The sequence below is a fragment of the Rhagoletis pomonella genome, unplaced genomic scaffold, assembly GCF_013731165.1.
Source record: "Rhagoletis pomonella isolate Grant_MI unplaced genomic scaffold, Rhpom_1.0 Rhpom_scaffold_00005, whole genome shotgun sequence".
NCBI classification, from domain to species: Eukaryota; Metazoa; Arthropoda; class Insecta; order Diptera; family Tephritidae; genus Rhagoletis; species Rhagoletis pomonella.
The window spans coordinates 45862175-45886263 of NW_023458559.1; the positions used below are offsets into that span (position 1 = coordinate 45862175).

A 24089-nucleotide genomic window follows, 5' to 3' on the forward strand; every position below is an offset into this window, starting at 1 on the left:
AACGTTTTAAGAATATAAAGAAATGCATTGCAACAGATTTTTGAGACGCCTAGCCTCTGTCTGACCCACTGTGCGCCGGGAACGTGTGCACTCACTAACACTCGCAGGCGTTTCCAATAAATCTACCCATTTGGATGGTAATTGTTTGGTTTATTTATTTACTTAGTTCATTGATTTTTAGATATACTTAAACATAAATATTCATTTGAGTACATACCTACATATGCACATATGTATGAATGCATCGAAAAGGTGAAATAAAATGGGAAACTTTAATGAAATCACTCTTCTACCTATAAATAATAATTATGTATGCGAGAATATTTTTTGGTCAACTGCAGCGAATGCATAATGTACACGTGCGTACATATGTTTGTAAAATGATGTAGAACGTCGCCAGCCGCGATGTACTGTGTCGAATAGCGATTGACAATGACAGGTAGGTGCATTGACCCATGCTATCGAAAACAATAAATAAAAACAAAATCGAATTTTAAATTAGTAGCACATGCATTTAAAATGCCGGCTTTTTTTGGGGCTTCTCAAATTATATTCTCATGTTCATAAGTAATGGTTGTGAGTTCAATACATTTTTTTTCTTGTGTCTGTCTGCTTAAAACCAGTGTTATTTATTTCTGTGCTTGCATTTTTTACTGAATGACAAAAAATGTTTAAGTACTGGGCATACAAATATAAATAATATCCATACGAACGCTTTGTTTCATTACACTTTCCGGAATAGAAATTTTTAGCGCTGAGTAAAAGGTACTATTGGACCTTATCAGTATGATCTCAGGCTTGAATATGCACATGTGACCAGATTTTCAAAGCTCGCCAAATCGGGGAAGAGACCCTAGAAAACCAAATCGGATCGTACCAAATTTTCGAAGAGTTTTAAGTCGTTTTCAGTGGCACGAAGTGAAGCTGCCTATAGGGATCTAACAGGACTGCCACAACTCCATCCGAAGTAAGAAGGATCTGTGAAGCAGTCGTTTGAAACCAGGCAAAGTTTTAGACTACTCCTTTAATCTGATATTGGAAAGCGTCCACCAGCATCTTCAGCGCACATTCCACCAGTTAAGTGAACGATGAGGAGGAGCAAACAAAGTAGCTCCTAACACTAAAGCTAAAACTCTTCATGTATTTGAGCAGAAGCCACTTTTGCAAAAACTTTGTCTACTTCGGATGCAGCGTGAATTCCCCAGCTTGGAGGTCCAACGAAATATAATACTTGACAGCAGGTGCTACTTTGGGTTCAATAGTCAATTAAAAAGAAGCGCCCCCTCTCGGTAAGCAAAAAAATCTCGCACTGAAAATTTCTCATCGCGACCCTGGTCTCAACGATACCTAAATTTGCTGTTCCTCATCAAAAGTTGGCTTTAAGCGCAAGTGAGTTCTTCATATCAATTCGTCTGAGTGCAATGCTTGATTTCCACTAGGAATTGATTGGCAAAGTCGAACATTATAAAATTATCTTGACATTACATTAAAAAAATAGTCATTAAGTTTTTTTCCACATGGTATTTTTTTAAATGGCATACATTTTTTGTCATTTTAATGCCTAGTGGAAATTCGGCATAACACTGACAGATGGAACAGAAGGGCACTAAAAAGGAACAGTCCAGCGCCTTCGTCTTGGTCTGCAGGCTGTATCGCAGACACATCCGCTAAATTTAAACGTAGAATACGTGGTATGGTTAAGAGCACATCCAAGTCAAATACAAAAGCACACACTAAGAAAAAAATATCGATAAAAAAAACGATAATAATATCGATAGCAAAATCGATAACAAAATCGATAAAGATATCGACAAAAAAATCGATAAAAATGTCGATAATAAAATCGATAAAAATATCGTTTATATATCGATAAGTTCCAAAAATATCGATAGCAAATCGATAAAAAAAAACCGATAAAATATCGATTATTATATCGATAAGCCCCGAGAATTCCGAAAATCTCTAAAATCCCGAAATAGTCACCAGATTGAGTCTCTGTCTATACCCTTTTGCTCTATAATTACCTTTATTTTAATCTTTCTTCCTCTATCTTCAGTTTTACTTTTATCGGTATCCTCATCCTCATATTGTTCTTACTATATCTATCTTTGTTTTTACTTTTATGTTTATCATATTCTTCATCTACATATTCCCCTTCACCTTTGCCTTTTATAAATATTGCGCCATCTGTTATTCAAAAGCTGAAATACCTACACATACATACTTTTTGTCTCCTTCTCTCACTTTCAGCGCATGCACGTGTTTGCAAAATGATGTCGAAGTGATTTTGTATGGAAAATTATTTATGTCAATATATTTTCCCATATACCAAATGATAGGAAAAGTCTTGCATTTTTTAATTAAAGAAAACAAAAACAAAATCATTCGAGCAGTTTTCTAGCATTTTGGAAATAAAAAAAATTGGAATTTTTTTTTTTTTTTTTCATTAAAAAATGCTCAATGTTTGCTGAACTTATATAAAATTTGCAAACGATAATATTTCAATTGCTCCAAAGAATCTATATCCCGAAGATGAAAGTTTAACCTGCAAATCGTAAGTTGCCAGAACCCTTTAAAGGCTCAAAGTTTACCCCAAAATAAGCCAATATTTACCGTCGTTTCTACAACAGAAACCGAATTGGTTGCTTACAAAAATGAATCTGTCGATAGGTCTGGAATTATATCATTGAAATGCCACACTTTTCTTTCAAATCGCTTCATTCAAAATATTAAGTAGGTTATCAATTCGTCGGAATATTTTTTTTATATGTATGATGCCGCATAACTCTGGACCATGTCAACCGATTTCGATAATTCTTCCGTCGGAAAGGTCTGTGTAGTATGAGTTTAAAATGCAGACAAATTAAAAAAAAAATCATGACCGACGAATTGAGAAAATGCTTCTACCTTGTTTTGTTTTTATCATGGAATTTCCTGCAGGGGTTTATTGACTTATTGGAATTTTTATTTACATACATTGCGCCTCCAAATCGAAATATAGACGTGGAATTAAAATAAAACCTAAATTGTTACGAGTCTTAGGAGTCTTTTATTACAACCAGTTTATACTTTCAAGCTCTGTTATCTCAATTTGATAAAAATTATTTTCCTTTCGTACCCAGCTATACTTGATTCTTCCGATAGCTTCAAAACCTACACTCATACATATTACAACGTCCAACTGCCTGTACATATGTACTTATGTATGTACATATGTAGGAACATCGACTCTGGGGAAAAGAATGATAACAGAGCTCAAAAATCATTGTTTCACTGAAGCATTCCCTCCAGTAGCTCGAACAACACAATGCATTCTAACTAAATAGAATCGTAATTAAACAAAAAACACTTATAATATTTGTGTTAAGCGTAAACACTCACTAACAGCACGCACAAAGCCAATAAACAAATGTACATTAGGCTGGTCCTACTTGCTTATCCAGCCCAGACGAAAAGGGGATTTTAATCTTTTATTTTTTGAATTCTACTCGATGTTTTCTGTAGGTTTGTGGTAAAAAAAATGTGGAAATCTAGGGTTGCCAACTATTTGAAAATTTAAAATTGATTAAAGTCTCAACAGAATATTTAAATGTTTACATTAAAACTAAAAGTGTTTGAAGATTAAAAAAATATATTTTGTAATTGGGTTGCCAGCTTTAGAAAAATATACAGCAACGTTTATTTAAAAAAAAAATTCAGCTTAATTATTATTACGATATGGGTATTAGACCAAAAATGTGTGCATATGCTTTGGACTAAAATGTATTTAGGCAAGCTTGCTAACCATTTAAAAGCTAAAAAGAAGTGATTATATAATTTAAGTCAAATAATGCAATATGGATGTGCCTAATGCAAGGTTTAGTCCACACCTACTCTAGAACAGGGCTGCCACTTATCTAGAATAAATAAATTAGTAAATGTATCAAAAAATATCAGGTACAGAAAATAATCATTATTTTTTTAAATTTGAAACAAAAAAATCAACAAGTAGTAATCATGGCAAAATACTTAGTTTTAAATATGCTCCAAAGCTATAACAACGTATACTTTTCAGAGGTATTTAGTATCATTTCTTAATAAAAGGAAAAAGTGCAAAAATTTTCAATTAAAAATTACAGCTGATTGATCTATATGGACTTTTGAATTTTATAGATATTTTTTTTAAGTGCAAAAATAAAACTCGATAATAATTATTAGCGAAAAAATAAAAATTATAAAATAATCATTATTTGTGACCGAAAAAATAAAAATCAACTAATAAATATTTTCGTTGAGGGAAAAACTAAAACTCAATTATAAATATTATTTTTAAGCAAAAAAAAATAAAAATCATAAAATAATGATTAAATGTTGATTTAAATTTAACGATTTTTTAACGATTTTACAGCAATTCTACGAAAAAATTTATATACCCATGTACGAGTAAAATATTTTAATATCAAATATTAACCGATTTCAAAATAAAAAAATTCGGATTTTTTTCTATAATTCTGGACGGGTGGCAGCATGAAAATTTCAAAAAATTGATTTTCTTGCGTATTTTTGGACCACGCTAATGTACATACTTGTCATAAATGTTCTACAGCACTTTATCATTTCCGTTACATGCCCACTCATTGCATTATTAAATATTGTATGTAGTCCATTTGTATGTGTAACATTTAATCAGTGCGACTATTGTTATCGAGAAGTGGGAATGAATGCGCATAAGCACATACTACAAGTGTACACACCTACATACATATGTATGTACATGTGTAAATGACGGTAATAAACACACAATTGATGCAATGTAATCACATATGTACTGTGCTTATCAATATAGCACAGAGGACATGTATGTATGTATGTTAGTATTTATATAAATGCATGCGGCAGATGTGTGTGAACTGTACATACTTATGCCTAGATATGCGTATATTTTACCTTGTATTAAGAAAAATCCTATTGAAAGCAATAACAATGACAAAAGTCAAAGCAACTATGCATTGAATCCATGGGCGTCCTAAGGAGGCAAGCGATAAAAATATTTTCAAATTATGCTCCTAAGTTGTTTCTTTTAAGATTTGGAATACGTTTGTACATGAATGGTATAAGATGAATTATTGGTAAAAATTTCTCACGAGGATGGCAACTAAGTCACATAACCTTTGAGTGAACACTTTCCGCTTGTCCTAGCAGTAACTATATTGCTGAAAGGCGGAAAAACAATTAAGAGATTTTTCATTTCGTTTCAGTTATGATAATACGAGCTATGTACCACGGGTTTTTAGATCATTGCAAAATTTTTATTTTTTTGAGTTTTGATTTTTGCGATCAGCATTTATTTCACCGTTATAACGAACCCTAACCGCAAAAAATATAAACGACATTTTTCCGAAATATTATTTTTTATGCAGAAACGCTCCTAGAGCGATATGATAACAAAAAAATTAAAAATAACTTGATCGCGAAAAATCATAAAATAATGGTTCAATTTCCTCGGAAAAATAGAAATCCAATCCTAAAGGTTAAATTATGATCTTTATTATAGAGATCATAACCGTTACGGTGCCTGGAATACTCAATCAGCAAAGAGATACCTTCTAGACGCATCTCTTTCAAACTTTATACAACATTTTTAGTAATGCAAAAAATTTTCATAAATTTTTTTAGAATTATTTGAGTATCCAATTTTGTAGCCCATAAGAATTTAGTATACTAAGGGGCAAGTTTCATGTTTGTAAAAATCGCATTGATTTTTGATAATTTCTTGTGTTGAAGGTGTCACGCATTTTCTACCATACAGTTGCCAATTTTATGTATAACTAGTGGCCGTTACTTTTCATATTGAAGGAATACGTTCGGTATTATGGTAATATGAGTTCAAGAACGACTAGATACAAATAGTTGGATACGTCCCCTGCTGGAAAATATTTCTCAATTACAATTAATGAAGAAAGCCACCTTTACATTCAACACTTGAATATGAGAAGTACTTTACTCTATGAATGAAAAAAGAATGCGTGGTGAGGTGGTTTGAAAAATGTCATTTAACATCGCTTGATAAGAACAATATTTTATGATGAAAATTTCTGCACATAAAATATTAGCTATAAACCCCCAACGCACACAATAACTTTGTACAAAGTTGAATATAAACTCCTAATCATTTATTGCTGATAACATACTACATAAGTAGTTAAATAACAAACCAATAAATACCTGGAAAGCAAAACAAAAACAAAACGCAAAATAAAAATTTACAATCTCCCCAGCGAGTGGGAAAAACAAAATCGCCCATAAGTACTTGCAATTCACATGTCACACAAGTGCCTAACTACATACATATGTAGTTATGTACAAGCATACACATATATTCGTATATGCAATTGTATATCTACTGATATTATTTATGAGATACGCATACCACACACGGTGGGCTGCAAATGATTAAAGCGCCGGGAACAACCAACAAGTTATCGAGATTATAGAAAAAGTTACAATCATTTAGCCGAGTGGGCGAAAGTTAATAGGAATTCGCACGAGCACTGACATTTAACAGCTAGAATGTGCATATTTGTAAGTACCTTTAACTCCAGTAGATATGTAAATTTTACAAATAAATATATTAATTGCAATTGCGTGCAAGTTATTTACTTTACAAGTACGCTAACTTTTAAATGCGCTAATTTGAACAATCAATAATTTTTAAATAATAAATTTGCATATTAAGCGCAAATCAAGACACAGTTGAAGCCGGTTTCTGTTAATCCTGTTGAAATTTCTTGCGAAAATGTTAACAGCGATTTGGTTTTGAAGCGGGGAAGTACTTTTACATTGCCACAATGATTTTCATAGTTGTCGCACGTGTTTTCTAGTGAAAAGTTAAGGTGCGAAAATAAATTGCAAATTACACTCTTTGTGAAATTGCAAGGTGGTTGATAAATTGTTTTTTTTTCATAGATTTACCGATTACTATAGTAGTTATATATTACTTATAAGCAATAATTATAATAAATAAATTTAGCGTCTAGTGACTGAAAATGTACGAAGAAAAGCACAATTGGGGTATTCACAAAGGTGTCGTAAGTGGCTTATTGTTGCATATCGTAAACTCCAAAAACTTAAATAAATGTTTAGAGTACTTGAAACCACAACCAGCTATTTTTTAACATTATGCAATTTCATAATATGACATTTATGGTACCTTGCGAACTGCCTTAATATATTTTTAGCGATTTAAAGTTTACGACATACAACATACGACACTAACGACATCGTTGTGCATACACCATTAAAGTATTTTTGCAGGGCAATTTCAAAAAAAAAAATCGCGAACCTAGGAGTTGCGGTTTTACATTTTTCGGTAACACTTAGATTCGGCACAAATTATTATTTGTTATATATGTACATACATAGTTCTACTGGAATAATGGAGATAGTTTCATTGAAAACGTTTAATGAGTCTTGACGTGTTTTACAGACCAATTTTGGCCAAGATAGTAAAAACTCTGTCTTTTTTCTATTTTAATTTGTTTCTGTTTTTAATTTAATTTTCTTTTAATTACTAGACTTCATTGTCTTAAGAAGAAATATATATTACATATTTTTTTTTTTTAATTTCATTCGAATCTTAGAAACACATTTTTTTTACCTTTAAAATTTTATTGTTTTAAACAGACAAAGATAATTTTTTTAAATTCAGTTAAGTTTTAGGAAAATATTTTTTTTTTTAATTTTGTTTCGTTTCTTAAAATAATTTTATTTTATTTTTTGACGTAGAATACGTCTTACCTTAAGGTATGGGGGCTATGTTCAAATGTTGTAGTTGTAATTTTTAGAGCTTCACAAAAACGCTTATTGCACTGAACTAATAAAGCGATTTCAAAGAAAAGTGTGGCGTTTCAAAGATAAAATTCCAAACCTGTCGACAGATTCATTTTTCGTAAATAACTAATTCGGTTTCTGTCGTAAAAACAACGGTAAACATTGCCTTATTTTGGGGTCAATTTTGAGCCTTTAAAGTGCTCTGGCAAATTATTGTTGGCATATATAACTTTCATTTTCGGGATATAGGTTCTTTGGAGCAGTAGAAATATTATCGGGTACAAATTTTATATAAATTTAACAAATATTGAGCATTTTAAAGCAAAAAATTGTTGAAAAAATTTGCAAATTTTTTTCATTACCAAAATGCTCGAAACCCGCTCGAATGATTTAGTTTTTGTTTTCTTTAATCAAAAATTCAAGAGTTTTCCTTTCGTTTGTTATATGGGAAGTATTGGTTGATATCTTCTATATATGTTTATTTTATTCAAATATATGGGCATAAATGATTTTCCATACAAAATCACCTCGTCATCATTTTGCAAACACGTGCATATGTTGGAAGTGTGGGAAGGAGACAAAAAGTATGTATGTGTCCGTAAGTACATATTTCGGGGTTTATCGGTATAATAATCGATACTTTGTCGGTTTTATTACCGATGTTTTTATCGATTTTGCTATCGAAATTTTTATCGATAATGTTATTGATTTTGCTATCGATATTTTCGGAACTTATCGATATAATGATCGGTATTTTTTCGATTTTGTTATCGATATTTTTTCTCGATTTTGTTATAGATATTTTGATGACTTTGTTGTCGATTTTGTTATCGACACTGTAATCGATTTTATGATAGATTATTTATCGATTTTGTTATCGATATTTTTATCGATTTTGTTATCGATTTTATTACCGATATTTTTATAGATTTTGTTGTCGGAATTTTAATCGATTTTGTAATCGATATTTTTACCGGTTTTGTCATCGATATTTTTATTGATTTTGTTTACGATTTAGCTATCGATATTATTATTGCTTTCGTTATCGATATTTTCATCGAATTTGTTATCGATATTGTTATTGGTTTTGCTATCGATATTTTCGGAACTTACCGATATAATGATCGATACTTTTATCGATTTTGTTATCGATATTTTTTATCGATTTTGTTATCGATTGTGTAATCGATTTTGCTATCGATTTTGTCATCGATACTTTTATCGGTTTTGTTACCGATATTTTTATCGATTTTGCTATCGATATTGTTATAGATTTTTTTATAGGTTTTATATTCGATATTTTTATTGATGTTGCTATCGATATTGGTATCGATATTTTTATGGATTTTGTTATGGATTTTGTTATCGACTTTATAATCGATTTTGTTATCGACTTTGTTATCGATTTTGTAATCGATATTTTGATAGATTTTGTAATCGATTTTGTAATCAGTATTGTTATCGATTTTGCTATCGATTTTGCTTTCGATATTTTTTCGATTTTGATATCAATATTTTCATCGATTTCTTTGTCGATGTTTTTATCGATTTTGCTACCGATATTATTATCGCTTTTGTTATCGATATTTTTTGCTTAGTGTGTGCTTTTGTTTTTTTACTTGGATATGCTCTTAACCATACCACGTATTCTACGTTTAAATTTAGCGGCTGTATCTCCGATACAGCCTGCAGGCCAAGACGAAGGCGCTGGACTGTTCCTTTTTTATTAAATTTTGTCATTCAGTTTTAAAAAACGTATTTTATTTTTTCCTTTATTTTAATAGAAATTTTTTAATTATTTATTTTTTTTTCGATTTTTTTTCTTTTAATTATCTATTAGCTTTCATTGTCCTTAGAAAGAAAAATTATGTTTTAAATTTCCTTTGATCTTTAGAACTTTTTTTTCTATTTTATTTTTAGGTTTTATTATTTTAAAGAGTAAAATATGTTGTTTTTAAATTTCATTTATTTTTAGCAACTTTTTAAAATATTTGTTTCTTTTATTATGATATTTTTTTAATTTTTACATTTTATTGTTTTAAGTGAAATATTTTTTTTCATTCAATTTTTAGAAACTACTTTAATCTTTCTTTTATTTTAACTAACATTTTTTCTCTTTTAATGTAAATTTCATTTTAATTATGAATTTTATTGTTTCAAAAAGAAACATTGAATTTTTTGGAACTTGTTTTGTTTTCTTTAATTTAATTTCCATTTTATTTTAAAATATTGTGTTAAGAAAAAAATATTTTTTTTTTTAATTTTATTTACGTAATTTGTGGGAACTTATTTTCTTTTTTATTTAATTTTTTTTTTCATACATTTTCCTTTTTATTTAATTAATATATTTTTCTGGTTTAAAAAGATATTTTAAAATTTCTCTTAATTTTAACTATTACTTTTGGTTTTTTCTTTTGTTTTTTTTTTTTGGTTATCTTGTTTAGCGAATATCCCTGTCTCAGATTCAGGTTCTGCTATGTAAAAGATAAGATTCTGAAGTATCTAAGACCTGGTGTGATGGCACAAGCTATTGTTGGACCCGCTCTGGTAATTATGACATCAAATCATCTAAGTAACTTAGTTCTCGGTACACAAGGGACAAAAAAAGACATACATAAGTATATGTAGGTTTAGTACCCTTCAGCGAGGCAATATACATAGTATGTAAGTAAATATGTACATTGCGTTTTCATGTCATTGTCCCAAAGATTTCAGACTCCATCTACTAGATGGAAAGTAATTAACTTTCATCTTATGGCAGAACTGCTGAATAAATAACATACAAACAAACATACATACATACATATGCACGTATAAATACATACAGTTGAAATTTAAAATCTTTTCAGGACTATCGTAAAAATGGTGCGCATATGAAGGTGCAATATGAGAAGTGCATATATGTAGATGCACACATGCATATGTTTGTATCTTTATTTACGCATATATTGTATATAATTAAATATATTTACAAATAGCGTTGATTTAAATCGTCAATAAAAAAAATTTAAGTAACAACAAGCGAGAAAAAAGTAAGTCAAGAGAACAGAGATATGTGACTTGTTCCACAAAAATAATTTGCGACTTTGTAAAAGGAGGGAATAAAAGTGAACTTGTTGCGCATTTTTTACACATACATACATATATACATATGTATGTACACAGTAAATAAATTTAAAATACACAAGTGCAGTAAATATAAAATTACCTTCAAGGACAATGACAGCCAGACATTAAAAAAGAAATGTTAAAAAAAAATGAAGTAGAAAGCAAAGTGTTAACAAAAAGTATAAGAGCGTTGATTTAGCACAACGTCTGTTCTGGCAGTTAAACGAAATTACATAAATTACTTTACACATTTTAACATTTTTTGCACACTTGTATAAACAACCAGTCATATTGTAAACATATTGACATTGAAAATCACAAAAGACCGTTACTGGCCAGTAACTTTTAATCTGATACTTCAGTCTATGTAGAACGAAAAATTGCAAAAATTTGTGTGACTCGGGCAACAGAGATATATGTGTGTGTAAGCACCACAGTATAGTAAGCATACCTTGTAATATGTAAACAAAATTTCCCACCCTATAGGAAAAATTTCTGTTATTGAAGCATACTTCCGTAGAAATGCTAATTAGCATCTCGTTTCTTATGAATTTTAGTTTGAGTTGGAAAAGAGATGTAACGTGTGTTTTTAGCCAAATGCAGTGTTTTTTTTTTTGTTTTAATTAAGCAATGAAACCATTTCTTTCCTGCAGGGCACATCTACCATTTTATTGTAAATATCAATTTCCTTCAGGTGAAAAGCTTATCACTTCAATATTTTTTGCTGGCAGCTTATCAATTTTAATGCTACAATAATATCGAAAAGTAAATAGATGAAAACACACGTAACTGTGCGATAAGTCAGAAATCAACAAAAAAAAATAAATAGATAACAAATACAATATTGTGCATTTTGTTTACTTGGCGTTTTGATGCCAACAAATAGACAGACTTGACTTCTACAGTAAGTGTGTATGTATGCATGCGTAGATTTTAGTGTAAATATGTAGTATTACATTTTGTCAAGAACAGCTGATTCTGTCAAATTCGCCAAGAACAAAGTAGCGGTACTGCTGATTGCGCCACCTCTGTCTCCCTACATCGTGACATTTTGTACAATTAAAAGTGTAAAATTATTTGCAAACTTAAGAAATATGCGCCCTTGCATATCCGCCCTAAAAGAGTCCTCTTTCCTTTGCTACAGTCCTCCTAGAAAAATTATTCCTTGTACATATGTGCGTACATACGTATATGTATTTGTTGAACAAGCATAACATGGAGCTGGCACACGTCGAAAAATATATATACATACATATGTATGTTTATGTATAGTGCTTATCATAACTGTGCGACACCCATTTATTGACAAGTTTTGATTATTTATTTTTTACTATTTGATTTATTTTAAGGTTTTATAAAAATATAGTTTATTCTATTATCAAAACTATACAAAACGAAGTTTCGAACTTTTTAAAACAATTCTAAAAAAATCCACAAAGATTCATAAAAATTCCACACTTTTTATTTGGAAAGAATATTTTTGAGTATGCAGTTTCATTCTAGTATAATAGAGGGCAAGTTTGAAGTGACTGCAAAGCACCGTTGATTTTTGGGATTTTTTTTTTTTTGTTGGCGATATTACGCAATTTTTTTATACAAAAAAAAATTTAAAACGAACGAGCCAGCGAAAAGAATTGCAAAAATCAAGGGATTTTTCCGCCATTGTTATTAAAAAACCTTTTCCTAAAAATTTTGTTTAAAAAGTTTGAAGTTTTGATAAAACTTGGTTGAATTTCTCTAATTTTTGACCGAAGTTCTCAATTTGAACTTAATGGTTTTTGTTACATAATGAGCTATTCTTTTATAAAAAAAGACAAATAATGAATATCAAATAAGCAAAAGAAAAAATCCAAAACTTGATAAAATGTCGCGTCCCTATTTGGTTTTTCACCACTGTACATTAGGGTGGAAATTAAAATGTCAACTCCATGAGACACCTCTTTATTTCTTTATTCTACGTACAAGATAAAGACATTTACAAAAATTGTAAAATTAAAAAAAAAAACACGTTTTAGGAGTCGACTTTTTTCGAATTTTCGTGATTTACAAAAAAAAAAAATTTTTAGAAACTCTGGTAACGACCCCTAAATTTTATTTTAAATATTTGAAATTTTCTTGGATGTGTTCATCTTGTACCTAGAACAAAATAAAATTTAGAGGAGAATGTTTGAAGGACCACCCTACTGTATATGGTTCTTGTTATAGAATGAACTATATTTTTATAAAAAAATTAAATTACAAAAAATAAATAGTCAAAACTAGTCAATATATGGGTGTCGTATAGTTATTATAAGCACTATATGTACATATTTGTATGTACATACTATACTGCATGGTAATGCAGAAATCTGGTGCCGGCAGTCGACACCGACATCAACACCAACACCGCCTCTAACTGTTCTCCCTGTTTGCTGCTCGTCGCTCTCGTCTTTCACCGGTGACGTTGCCACGTGACCCATACAATTTGTTTGCAAGTCAGTGAGTGTGCGCAAGTATTGTACTTTTTTGCTACAATAGGCGTTTTCAATCTCTGCTTGTCTGATTGCCTGCCGATGCACTCATGAACGAATTCTGGCAATGAAATGTGATTCTTCTATAAACTCGTTGACGTTAATTTTTTTCTATTAACTCTGATTGATATTGGTTTTAAATGTTTTGTTATTTTCTCATCTGTAGGCGGGCGGGGGGTGGATGTTGGCGGCATAGGTAATTGAGATGATGATTGCATGTTCAAAAACGAACACACAAAAAATCCCCGTAATGCAGGTAGAATGTAGTGATGGGGTGGTATACGTACAATTACTTTACTTTAGCTGTGCGCTTGAAAATTAGAATTTCAGACGAGCCCTCTTCGCTTGCTCAGTGGCATGAATAATCAGATAAAGAGTGCGCTATTTTGTGAAATCATTTCCCTTTTTGTAATTATACCTTTTGCACTGATCACTTAGCATCGAAAATTGTGATTATAGGTATGGGTTACCTTTATTAAAGTCATGCATGTTTTCCAGATGTAATTTTTCTTAGAACAAAGATAAGTTAAGATAAGAAAGTGTTTTTGCTTGATTAAAAAAAATGAGAGGCTAAAAACACCAGTGTGAATATTAATAGAAAACTTCCCAATATTTTACTACTTAAAAGGATTTCTAAGACTATAAAATCGTTACAAAGGCGAATATCACAAAACTAGTTTTCAGATTACTGAGATCCCACTAAAGAGAGGAATAAGCCGAGCTCCAATCGAGTATGACGAAGTCGACGCACCGCGAGTTCGCGGCTGAAAAACAACAACGCTGCTGGAGCTAATGGGCTACAAGCTGGCCTACTCAAGTACGGGGCAAAGAGCTTATGTCCCACATACCACAGTATGAGCTAGAACTGATAAGACCTTATTAGGCTGGCTTTAGACCACGAACGAAATGGAAGGGCCAAGTGCAGATGGTCCTGTCTTCACTCTGGATGAGCAACAGCAAAGAGGCAATTGGAAGGGGTTAATCCTCGCGGATCCGGGCTTTTTAAGGGGCCCGAAATATCAGAACCATAACGGGGCATGATTTTTCTGTCGACGTCCCAGCCTACAGTCTACGACATAATTCAAAACAGCGCATCATCATTTTCAAAACTACCAGAATATTACTTTGTCTAATGGAAATCTTTAATTTGGTGAATTTACCTAACAACTTTTTCATTGCGCCCATCAATGCATACAATAAAAAAGTAATAAATATCGTAATATAGAAGAAAATGTTCAGTACCGAAGTATTTCGGCTATATGGAGGCAGGTAGAAAGAATAGTTACTATGCACCGACATCGCTGAAGCTTAACATGTGCTCTAATTTTTCTTAGGAATAGTGAATTATGAGCTATGGTAAAGATGGGTTAATTGCCACGCCCTCCACACTTGTGGGCGGAAACATAAACTTTCATGCGATTTCGTTGCAATCGAGTTTGTAATCGCTCCGTCATTGGAAAACCCAAAATGTAAAATATGGAAAAGATTGGATAACTATAGCATCTACAACTCGCAAAAATGTGGATCCAATCATTAAATGTGATGGAATCTGGGTTTTCTGCTTGCCACTCTCAGTAAAACAAAGGTTACACTTAAAAATTACATGGGCGTAAATATTTCCTAATCTTCCAATTTTTGGTGTGATTTTTCCTTTGTTCGAAAAATTCTTTTCGCGAATTACGCATAAACAAGCTGAAAATCGAAAAATGAAGAAAATCGAAAATTACATACATTCGCAAAGTCGCTAAAACATGCGTCTAATTTCAAGATCCGACGAACCAGTACTCAAACATTTTTTTTACTAATAATCTTTAGCATCTACATTTCCAAGTAAATGATAAATGATAAATACCTTCTTCACCTGAAAAATTCATTACACTTAAAGAATTGATATCAGTTGAAAAAGAAACACTAGCATTAATGGGGTTGAGCGCCAAAGACAACTAAATTATTTTGGCGGTATGGCGCCAGCATTTTTTTTTTTTTTGAAAATTACCGTCGTAGAGAGGTGTGAAATTTTGTATTTATGTCTTTAACTTTTCCCTCTCTAAACCCAACAGGTTTTTTTTTCCAACTGTCACCACGACTTTTTCCCACCTACCTCCACAAAGTCGAAACACTGTGTACCGTCAGCAAAAATTTTTTAAAAATTAACAGAATTTTAGCAGCTTGAAACTGTGTACTGAAATTTATTGGGCTACGAAACGGCATACAAAATATATTCTTAAAAAGAATCAAATTATGATAAATTTTTGTCGAATTTTCGCCGAATTTTTCCAATTTTGGCGTATAGTTTGAAATTCGGACTTACATGGCTTTTATTAGATAACGAGCAATACTTGCATAAAAAAAAATTGCCAACATTTTTAAAAACGTCTCGCCCTTTCTTTTTTTTCATCCCCCAACTAGACATATTTTTATAAAAAAGACACTGGGTTAATAATTTCCATCGTTTCCATCTACCTATTTTTGCACAACAAATCCCCAAAATTTAGTGCTTTACTAATAACTAAAATTAAATTTTTTTTTAAGCCTAGCCGATTATTTCACGTATGTCTATGTCGTCTAGCCGCTACACAGCCTTGACTTAGCACAATGCTCTCAAGCACAACAATAACAAATTCCAAAAAAAAAACTACATAATACTTGAAAGACCCTCTAACCTTGTTGTAGTTTTTTGGCAAACTTGTCGCTTTTATTTCTACAGGGCTGCCCTTGTGTAAGAAGCCAGGCGCACAGAAGGACACGCATGTGAATAAAGAGCAAAACAGTAGGGCCAGTGCGCGTAGGCAGTGATTTGGTAGTTGTTAGTAATTGTTAGTTTGTACTTGGCAGTACTTACCCTTCACTTTTGCTTCGCGTGTAATTTTCTGATGTAAGCCCGTTTTATTTTTGGTTTTGCTTTTGGCTGACCTTCGTTTTAGTTATGTCTTTTTTTTTTGTTTTTGGCACGTTAAAATTATTTATAAAAAATTGTGATTGTTCTTATGCGCTTTTATGTACATATGTATGTAATATGTAGTTAAAGTTCGTTGCTTATTTGCCGTCGTTTTTTGCTCCCCTTTCTTTGCTTCCCTTTTTCTTGAGTCTCTCTTGTTTCGTGAGTTCTTTTGTTGGGTTCTTTGTTAAGCCGAAGGATGTTCTCGAAAATTTCAACAATAAACGTTGTGTAAGACGCTGTGCACAATTATGCACAAAAATTTTAAAATCGCAAATAAAAAACACACAAAAAATAACAACAAAAATACACAGTTAATGCGCGGTTTATATGTAGAATCACGAATACATAAATTGGCGCGTACTTCCTTTGTCTTCACAGCTGCTTTTGCATTATGACAAAACAATAAAAAGTCGACAGCTTGCTTCCTTATTGTTTTTATTGCACTTTTGCTTTCAAGAAATTGCAAAAGAAAGAGTATGTATTAATAAAAACACCAAAAGTTCTTACGCCAAAAAAATAAATAAAAAAAAAAACACTTTTAAAAGAATGCCTTATATAATTCAAGGCAGCAGCGGCAGGATGCTGTGCAGAATTCTATGAAAAACAATTCGCAATTCTGTATGTTGTTGCCTGATGGCAGAGTTTGTATTTGACTTGAGGAGTAGTAGTAATGTATCGCGTGTAACTCATTCGAGCTCGCAAAGACGACTGTGCTAGCCGTTGTTGTGTGACCGCGCTCGAGGAGGCCGCGTCGAGCCAGCGCAAGTCAGCGAACCAGCAAGTCACATACAGCCAACCAGGCAGTCAGTTCGTCAATTTCCACAGCCAAGCAAGTGGGCACGTACATCCATACATAAAGATATATATACATATGTATATCTGTGGCCATAAGCAAAAAGCGCTTAAGTCGAAAAACAGTTGAATTCGAGAAAAAACGCTTTAAAGATCTGGATTGTAATATTACATATCGCACGTTTAATAATATCGTCACTAGATACGAATAAAGGGCGCGGGCTCAAAAGTTGACCGCGAAAAAAGACGTTCAAAGAAACTTCAGCGAAAAAAGACGCGATAAAACATTTGACGGGGAAGAAGGATGCGTAAACTTATTTTCGCGGTCAACTATGTTTTCGGGTGTAACAGTATGTAAATTCCCCAAAGAGATTTGGGGAATGATGCTGAAGTGACAGTCCTTGGCCAAGTATAAATTTATGTTTACGCGTCTTTCTTCGCCGAATTTTTTCTAAAGCGCCTTTTTCGTAAAAACACGTTTTTACGCGTCCTTTTTTGCCGTCGAAACACTAGCGCGCATTTACAGAAGAATTTAAAAATTTCAATTTTGTGGGAAAACGCAATCAAAGTTTAATCAATTCATACAGTTGGAATACAAAAAGACAGTTGAAAATACCCATATCTTCGCCTTTTTTGGAAAGGTTAGCCATCTGTTAGGCTGATTTATTGTATGATGAAATCTCCAAAAAAGTAAATTATGAGTTACATCTCTTCTATATTATTAAACGTGCGATATGTTAACCTTATGAGGAAACCAAAATATTTTCATCTATAACTTTTTAAATAGCCTAGGTAACAAGATGGGAGTTTCAATACACATGGAATAGTAGTTTGCGGAAAACGAAGCATATATAACTCAATTCTTTCTTAAGTCGACTTAGACGGTTATTTGTTGTGACCACAGATACATATAGATATATCTATACAAGCAATCAGCGCAAGTCAGCCCGCTGTCGACAGCGCAGCAAGCGTCATTCGGCAGATTTGAGCTTAATGCATGCTTGCGAGCGTATGCGGGTGTTTCAGCGTCGGTGTGCTTTCTTTTTCCCAACAAAAAATCTGAAATCGCTTCCACTAGGTAATGAGTTCTAGAAGGCCGTACAGTTGTTGCTGGAGCGTCGCTGTATGCATGATTGGTGTATGGGGAAGCTATCTTCGGAAAATTTTCCTCTGCTAGCGCACACATCCACATTTAGATTTTGGTAAGCATGTGTGTGTGTGTGTGTGTGTGTGCGAATTCTTTTTGGTATTTTCGGGATGCTTCGACTCGTATGTATGTATGTATGATGTGTTAGCGCCTAAGAGATGGTATCAGCAGCGAAAAAACGACACACGGTAATGACATTCAGCTGTTCAATGCTGCGCACAGTGAGTTAGGGGTGGCTAAAACGCCACCAAATATCGATTGAGGGTGTACATTAGGGTGGTCTAAAAACATTAAAGTCGGAATTGTAATGCCCTCACCCCCTAGAATTGTTCTATATCGAAAAAAGTATACGCCTATTTTTTTTTCAATCAAAAAAAAATTAGGGATTCGCTCAAAGCGCTCAAAGTTTTTCATGTATTTTTATATGGGAAAAATAAATAAATTGTTTCGTAGAAATGGTATAGAATTCTTGAAAGTCAATATTTTTCGATCGGAAAACTCTGGTTCTCTTCAGGAGTCTTGCAATGATGATACCCAGTGGTTTTTTCCATTATTTAATACTAAGAATTTTTCTCCGCGAAAATTTGGGCGACTCTGCCCAAATCAAGCGTTCGGGGAACAAAGTTATGACAGACAGTTGCTCATCATTGGCAAATCAAAAGCAACATAAAAATTTTTACCGCACTATTTCTGCAGCATTTCAGAAGATTTTCTGTTGAGCATCATCAAGAAAGCAGCAAGGCTGCAATATTGGGTAATTATTACGTAGCTGGAACACACCTTCTATTGCATTTTTTCGGACCTATAAAAAATAGTATTAAAAAATGGTAAAATAAAATGTTGGGTGTTATTATTGAAAGCTTCCTAAGGGAAACAGAGCTTTCCGATCGAAAAATATCGATTTTCAATAATTCTATACCATTTCTACGAAGAAGCTTTCTGCCCCGTATAAAATGCATGAAAAACTTCAAGGGCTTTGGGCAGTTCTAAGTATCATTTTTTTAACAAAAAACATCTTAAACTTTTAAATTTTTATTCTCGCATGTATTTTTGAATTACCCTATTTTACATATTTATGTATAATTTTCATTTCTGAGAGATAAAATCAAGGCGAATTATTATAAGGTGATAGCAGGAGTACAAAAACAAAAACTTACATGTATTTTGTTTTTGCTTTGGCGGCATAAACTGTCAAAATCTGTAAGAGTATGTGTAGAAATTCAAACAAACTTTTTCAATTTGATATCGGAAGCCGTGCGGCGAAACACATACACAAAATCAGCTGAGCTAGTAACACCACCTTATATAAATTCGCCTTGGATAAAATAATGATCAAGAAATGAGTTTTATTTCAGATCAAAAAATTTAAACTTAAAAAACAGTTACTTGGTAAAAAAAAAGTTTTACTTAAAACATGTCGGGTGGTTTTTCAAACGGCAATTGAAAAGCCCTGAAGCTTCGAAGGATATGTTGAGAGCTGAAAGCAGCATTCCATATGAAATCTTTGAGGAATTGATAAGATAATACAACAAAAGCAACCAGAGACACGCAATACATATTAAGGATGTGTCAAGGACGAACACAATAGTTATTAATGGTTGCAGGAAAAACACTTGATGACTGTTAATTAGAATATCCCCTTATCTGTGAGTCGAAACAATTAAGTAGCAAAGCCATTAGGCGGCTTAAATTTATTTTCCGCTATTTGAATGTTTCTATTTTAGGTTAAAAATAATATAACTTGATTACACTGTGGCAGCTGTCATATGCAGCTTAAAGACGAAAAAAAGCAAAACTCAACGACTTTGTCTTTCTTACGAAAATCTAACGGTCCACTGCACCGTCCATTCCATAGACATCAGCTACAACGTCATCAATTTGGGAGTTTAGCCAACAAATAGGGGGTCAATTGCCTTCGGTCGCCGGTCGCCGACGTAGTGAAAATGTCTAACCTCATACAAACAACTATGCACATTTATGAAACAGGTTTTAATATGAGGTCCAACACGAAATTATACAGACGTGTGTGTGTAAAGGATTGCAACCACCTCTCTCTCTCTGTGGCTAGTCTACATACATACAAGGATATTCTGATGCTGCGTTCTGTGTCCTTTGAGTATTTACACACATACATATGTATGTATCGTGTTGTCCTTGCTGAAGGTGAAAGCGAATCATTGCGTAGTTATTGCTGCATTTAACGTTTAAATTTCGTGTTTTCTCAATGAAATTGCTTTACTAGTATACTCTCGTATATACTTATTCATTTAACGAAAGGATAAAAATTGCGTAAGCTGATGAAATTTGTTGATTTCGCAAAAAGTAGTAATTCTTTGTGTATTATAAATATGTACACTAAGAAAGCCCCTGCAAATTTAGAAAGCTATATACATAACGGACTCAGACGGATATATATATTAACCGCTAACAATATGCAAATATGCGATATTGCAAAACGGTCTATGTCTATTAGTTACCCTTGACACTTACGATGGTCTCTTACTTGCACCGGAATGCATCTGCAAGTCGTAATACCTTAATAAACGAATGATAAAACTCTCTACCTTTCGTTGATGAAGATGAACGATTGCCAGAAGCGATCAGATCCAGATAACAGATCAATTAAGCACCAGAGGTTAGAAGTGACATAGCACGTTTTGCAGTATCACCGACGATATATCCGTTCTCTAAATGGGTATCCTTGGTTGGTTGGTTGTTGGGCTTTCTAGTCGCTGTCTAGGATTCAATTAACGCGTTTTTGCGCCATTTTGCTCCACTTCTCGCGGGCGATATTTGTCAGTATACATCAATGTACAACAGTAAGACCCCCAGGGGTCCACGGAAGACTCGACGAGAGTCTACGGTGGCGTGAAAAAAATATCGGGGTTCACGAGTGGCAAGTGTGGGTCCACGAAAATTTATCTAGTTTCGGTAGAAAAGAACAAAAATGCGCACACCGCCTTCAAAAGAGACACAACTAAAAATTTGACATTTTTTAAATTATGCGCTAAAAATGTACACAGAGCTTTTATTTACCTTTCATTTTGTTATAATTTGTTAAAGAAAACCTATGGTAAAGTCGCCCTTGCCCATATGATTATCATGTGCTAAGAAATAGTTTTTCGCATTTTCTGATAAACGTATTATTTTGAGTTGTGACTCTTTTGAAGACGGTGTGCGAATTGTTGCTTGGCTTTATCTATCAATGTAGGCCGATTATACACTACTCCAAAAAAATACGAGAGAAAAAAAAATTCCAAATTTTTCGATGATTTTTAACAGGCCGTATTTCGGTATAAAATGTTCGTATTGAGACTTTAAAGCCTTTCAAGTTCTAAGATTCTAATTTTTAATGCCCACAATTTTTTAGGAGCAATGGTTCTCTATCGAATCTTCACTGATGGCTCAAAAACTGACTCCGGGTCCGGATCTGGGGTCTTTTTCGAACTTAATATATATAGGCTTCACTTTTCTCTTGAGGAATATGCTTCGGTCTTCCAAGCTGAGGTATTTGCAATACTTAAGGCCTTCGACTACGTGGTGGAAAATAGATGGAGGGGAAGGAGTTGACGTGCCTGCAGTGACAGCCAAGCTGCACTTAAAGCTTTGGCCAGCCCTCTGACTAAGTACTTCAAAACCAGTTAAGCAATGCAAGGTGAATACTTCCCTCAGCAATGAAGAGGCATCCGGTGGCTGCAGGTGGACGAAACTCTTGTTGCCTTCAATCTCTGAAAGGCTATTTAATTGCTTGCTCTCATAGAGCAGACGGGTCTGCAGACAACAAGGCGAATTTATACAAGGTGGTGTTGATTCATATGACAACAAACACATCATTTTGACATACATATATGTATATGGCCAAGAGAAGATCACATTCACCCCTACCCCCGGTATCTCTTCTAAAATTTAAGGAGTCTTTGGGGCTAGATGCAGTGATGTGATAAGCGGAGGGCCCAATAGACCTACTGGTCGCAAAGCTTACTCTATTCTATTTTATATACATAGATACTCCTCCGACTTTCAGTACCTGTTGCGACGTCTACAATATCCGGACCGTAACTGGGTCAGATTAGCACGGATCTTTCGAGGTAGTTGAAGCTCCAAATCAAGGACAGGTGGTGATTGATCTTCGAACACCGCATTCATATGCCGGCAGTGTTGTTGTTGTTGTAGCAGCATACAAGTTCCCAAGAGTTTTTGGGGAGTGTTGCTGAAGTGACAGTCCTTGGCCAAATATAAATCTGGGTCGTTCCGGTTACGTAGACCCGTTGGTGGATGTATGTCTAGACCGCGTCCAGGTACCCCCAGAGATGCCTCCTAATATGCCTGAGCGGAGGGCCTCACTATGTAGATTGAGTTCAGGCGACATTAGGAGGCATCCCGTCGCTGTGAGGAGTGTGACCTTCCGACAAGTCTGTAGCTTCGTCCACTGCGTCCAAATAGTCCACAGCGACCAAACATGCCCAGCGTAGTTCCGGAACGGCCGGCCAATTGCCTTGTATGTTGCCAGCAACGTTTCTTTGTCTTTGCCCCAGGTGCTGTCGGGAAGCATCACCGTTCATTTCGTTGGGGAGTCGGTTAGACTCCTTGCAGTGAAGACACGACAAAGTTTGGGGTCAAACACCTTTTACAAGTCCACGCTACTGGACTGTGCTCTGTCTGTGTTTATGTCGTTAAGTGCTGTTGTTGTGCTGTGCACTTTACGGAAACCATGCTGATGCTCCTCTGGGGTCCTCAAGTGTCTTCGCGACTGGAGAAGGAAGTGTTATCGGGCGATAAGATTCTCTTTTCTTGGCTAGCTTCCCTGTTATCAGCGAGTGGCCATTGACAAGTTGAGAACCTTGGTGAGATATGGTACACTCCCGGGTCCCAAATGTTTCAGCATCAGCATGCAAATTCCGTCGGGACCAATGGCTTTAGAGACTTACGCCTTTCTCATGGCCACCTCGACATCATCACTGATGAAAGCAAGTGCTGTACTGTTTCCGGTCAGTTTGTGCGCCTCCTGATCAGCCCGCTAAAATAGCTATCGTGGACCTGTCGCCCGCGCCTAGTCATTGAAATATGTGGATCCTAGGAAATTACTATCGTTACTACGTGAAGACTCCACCCACGACACCAACCACTACTTCACATGCCCACTCAATCCATCTCAACTAACAGCCCTCTCTCTATGGTCCTCGAAACATCACTTTTCCTGGGCCAACCGTTAGTTGAGCTTGAAGACAACTATTGAAGAACAATCCGACTGAGGCAGGGCCGCTACAACTACAACAGCAAGCTTGATTAGATAAACAAATCCTATCCTTTTCAATTCCAAACTGTCTGGAAAGATAAATGACCGATACCTAAAGAGGTAGATGAAGTCAGGAAATCGTAAAAATACTCGTAAAATACGAAAATAGTCCAAATGACACCACCGTCCCCTTTTCGTTAACTGTCTTGTAGAGAGGTTCAACAAAGTGAAACCATATTCTCTTTGAGCATAAGGCAAGAGGAGTTGAACGATTACATCGCGGCTGAAGGCGAAAATATTGTGTTCCAAAAAACTTTAATTTGAAGATAGGAATGGTAAAGGTTTTCCAGAAAACTCCATTGAATAAGGGCCATAACACACGCAAATGTAGGTGCTGCATTTCTACTTTTACGAATACAATTTATTACAAACGCCCACCATTACTACATAAACAATATTGAGATTAGTTTGTATACCTTTTATTGCATTTTCAATAACTACAATCAAATAAAAACTAATAATAAACAAAATTTTTTTTTGAGAGTA

The 24089-nt window shown here is 33.9% G+C and overlaps 1 protein-coding gene across 4 annotated transcripts in view; it reads right to left on the reverse strand.

Moving 5' to 3' along the window:
- Positions 1-17098, reverse strand: part of LOC118739058 (facilitated trehalose transporter Tret1-2 homolog) — a 97198-nt gene extending 80100 nt beyond the window's left edge. For all 4 annotated transcript variants that reach the window (XM_036470177.1, XM_036470175.1, XM_036470176.1 and 1 more), the window contains exon 1: positions 16270-17098. The gene's annotated coding sequence lies outside the window, so the exon portion shown is untranslated. The remainder of the gene's footprint in view (positions 1-16269) is intronic.
- Positions 17099-24089: the final 6991 nt, after the last annotated feature.